The following is a 4128-nucleotide window of genomic DNA, read 5'->3' as shown; positions in this document are numbered from 1 at the left end:
TAATAATTGTTATTTCTGGTTAAGTAAACTTTGATCTTTATAATACATATAAAAAAGATGAGAAAATTATTTTTTAATAAAGATAACCTCTTAAACGTACGAATACTGGGACATTCACCTTATATAATATTACAGGGTAATAAGCGGATAATATATTCACGTAACCGAGATTTTAAGTAAATATCGGATGTACTGTTGTCGAGATCTCGATCGCCTGCGGAAAAAGAGATGTGCCGAGGGATGGGGTGGTAGTAGAGCCGTGGGCGCGATAAGGTGTTTCGAGCCCCAGGTGGTGGCCCACCACCTACTGGGACTTAAGAACTCTAAATTACGCGCGGACATGGGTTTATGTCTTCATTGGTTACAGCCAACGACCGGTCTCCGTGGAACTGACGTTACGGCTATTCTCGTATCTTTATTATTGATATTTCTCGCCTTTTTGCAAGTCCCGCTCGGTTACGCGGGCCATGCCGGTGAAATATAGGCCCGGCGGTTGCTTTCGAAAGGACGCTGGATGCTTGGATAATTATTTAGTTACGCCAGTTAACCGAAGTAGACATTGAAATATACTTCGTCGTAAAATTTTTTTTAACTGTCTAACACATTCATAACAACTCTTTGTGTTCCGCGAAATCTGTTTGTCACGGAGATTTTTATTTCGGTAAGCTTATTTGATTGCGAGATGCGTATTTAGAGTAGAGCACAATTTTTTTGTGTTACGCAAAATTTTTAGATAAACTAAAAATTAACGAACGCCGCTACGAACAGTTATTTTGCTACTCCGACAAGAATGACGCACGCGTACTCAATATTGCTGTAAAAATATATTACATCCAAGGAGAATTTCTGTTATATGATATAAAATACGAAAAGAAGCAAAGTTCGAGGAGATACTAAAATGGTTCAGAGATTCAGTTGCAATCGCCCTGAGCCAGCAGGATTCTCTCGATCCTAGGTCCGTGAGGACCTACATACATTTTTCTTAGAGAGGGAGACGCCTTTAACATAACTTAATATCCTAACGCGGTTCAGTCATTTCCTGGTGGCCATATAGCCGTCCCTAAAGAGGGTCCCTCGGGAGAATTTTGTCAAAGGATCTTTATTCTATGTGGACGTATAATACACTATAGCGCCTCGGGCAAAAAGGAAATGTGATATGGAGTGAGTGTCGCACCGCAGAATTTCGGTTACGTACGATTGCATCGTGAACAAGTCGCCAGAACATCTTCACTTTGCAGGATAAACTAAGAACGAATAACTTAAGAAATATAGAGCAGAAAAATCTTCTGAAAAGCTTGTAACGAATACTCAGCAATAAAATTTATTTTTGAATTTAATTATACGATTGGTTTACATTGAAATTAGTAGAATTCAATTAAAAGAGCTCAGTAAAGAAATAAAAATTAAATTTCAAAATAGAAATTTGATTTACGATTTTAAAGCTTAAATATTAACATATATATATATTTTTTTCTGCATTTTTTTCTATTAAATAAATTTTACATAAATTGACAAAGTTTTAAAAAATTGTTTTTTTATATTATTTTAAGCAACCTTTTAAAAAATTTACATTTATCAAATGTACGCTTTTAAATGTAAAAATAAAAACCTTACGCTTTTGAAATAGCGAATTGAAATTTTGACATTCCATACGCGAGAAATTCTCTCCATAAAAACGGAATACTATCAGAACAGATTGCAGAAACTGCATTTTTCCAGTCTGCAACGTGTACAGGCTACACCGATGGTTCTTTTTTAACTGCCACACGCATAAAAAGTAGGCGTCGCGAAAATATGCTTTTGCTATAAAAGCGGGTCATATCGGTGGTTTACCTTGTTTAAACAAAGTCAAATAATACTATGCGAAAAAAACATACGGGGTTTCTCGTCAACATATTTTTCTAGATTTGGAAGAGCTAAAAGCAATAACATGTTTGGTCAACATTCGATTTCATATATTCTCTAGTTTACTCTGTAACGATAAACGTTGATTACTTGTCTTTGATTCACGCTTTAAATAAATACTTGATTGACAACAAAAAATAAATCAGTCACAAAAATGATATATTTTCATATTATATTACAAATAATTTCTTTAGACGATACATAGACTTCAGATTATTATTTCGAAAGATTATTAATCTCTGTTTAAACGTATATTGCCTTAAAATCAATAGACAGAATATCGCGTAAATAGTGTTTTACATTATTAAACCATGCCTCATTAGTTTTTAATAATTATAATTAGAAATGATAAAGGACGAGAATCTACTACAACCGTTTTACGAGGGATAAATTTTTGTTTTCAATTTACGCTAAACATGTCACTCGATAAACTCTAATTTTCAGTTACTCGCAGCTCAAAATCTATGATGTCATGATATTGAAACAAATGACATGTTTCTTAAGTCTAATCTCTAGTATCTATAACTGAGAGAAAGTACGACTGCCCGGGGGGCGAATCCTCCATACATATGTGATATTACCTTCACCGTGGCAACGGCTTTGATTGATGTTACTCGGACAAGAAAAATCTAACATCAAACATGATATTACAGTAATATGGGTTCACGTGGGCATAATATTTATTTTTAATGGCCGTCGGCGCGCGATATCGTCCTCTTCTCCGTGCGGTACGCGCTTATATTCTTCGCGTTGACTTCGAGATTTTCGAATGATTTTCACGCTACCGCATGTTAAACAATGTTCCAGCGATCGTGCGGGAGATCGAGGAGGCGACTCGTGCGAGCCGGATCCTTTCGGGGGCTCTCTTGTTGATAATTGCAAGGAGCAAAAACAATGGATCCAATCACGCGGCGGAACAATAGCGAAATACAACAATTGCGTATGGGACCCCCCATGAAGATACGCGCCCAACTAGTAATTGGACGTTGGCTCGCGGGGGAGCCCTACGTGCCAAGTGCTCGAAACCCCCTTCCCGCTTTGTCGCTAGATACTTGCATTGTTTATGCCCGCCCGCCGCGCGTTCTACGTGCACATCTACGCGCAGTTATACCGCGCGATACGTAGTTAAGGACAGGCGTTTCTGGTAGTTTGGCCATTGTTCCGCGAGAGAAGCACGAACCGCTGTTATTCCATTTGCCATTTCGCGTAAGCTTCGTTACGCTTGCAGTTTACGGCAAAAATGCGAAGGACGTAAGAAGTCGAATATTCTATTTGCACAAATTCTTGTTAATGTTTTTTTAACCTGCTGACAATTAAAGAAAAAGAATTTGAAAGCAAAGAAACAAAATGTAATAAAAAAATTAAATGAGACTCAAATGTTTAAAAAAAAAAAAATACTTTTTTTATTTTGTGTTTTGTTGTTATTTTGTTTCTTTGTTTAAAAATTCTCTTTGCTTAATTGTCAAAATCACACAGATCGCATATAATGGTTTACTATATTTTATAAAAAAAAACTCAAGTATGAAACGTTAAATCGAAATATAACTCGCTCACAATCTCATAGTTTGATTCGTCACGATTAAAATTGATGATTCGACTTACCGCGTGAATCGCGGTTGACAACGCTGCCAATTTTCGTCGTAAATCAAAATCTTCTCTGTCAGCTGTCTGCATTGCGCTTCGATCGATTATTCCGCACTTGTTAAATGCGCTTTGAATATGGTACAATATTGCACACATGTCTATAATGATAGAAATTTTATCGACATTAGAAAACGCGGTTGATCGCGCAATCTCTTACGGGTTTCAAAAACTTCGCCGCTTGCTTTCTCTCGCAAGAAGTCATTATCTTTACTACGAACGGGATATCTCATTAAGATAAGCATTTACGATGAACAGTTTCTGCCCGTAGACGTTATTACGCACATGCGAATTACATAACGATAGCTCGATCGATATTGGCATAAGAGTGAACTCCGTTTCAATTACACTTTTGTAAACCGGCGTCCAGTTTGCGCAAGTTTTATTTGCGCTTAATACTTAGTAATATTCAACGTGACTTATAATCCAACATCGGCAACACGCTAATTCCGCGCAAGTACCGGCCCCTTTCGATTTATCGCCAACTTTACTAAACCCGTTCCGCGAAACTGTATATTATCGTTTATTAATATCCACAACGGATAGCCTAAACACTAGAATTATTACGTGTCACAATAACCC

The sequence above is a fragment of the Linepithema humile genome, chromosome 2 (assembly GCF_040581485.1).
Source record: "Linepithema humile isolate Giens D197 chromosome 2, Lhum_UNIL_v1.0, whole genome shotgun sequence".
NCBI classification, from domain to species: Eukaryota; Metazoa; Arthropoda; class Insecta; order Hymenoptera; family Formicidae; genus Linepithema; species Linepithema humile.
The sequence above is the reverse complement of the archived record's forward strand: the minus strand, read 5'-3'. Positions refer to the sequence as shown.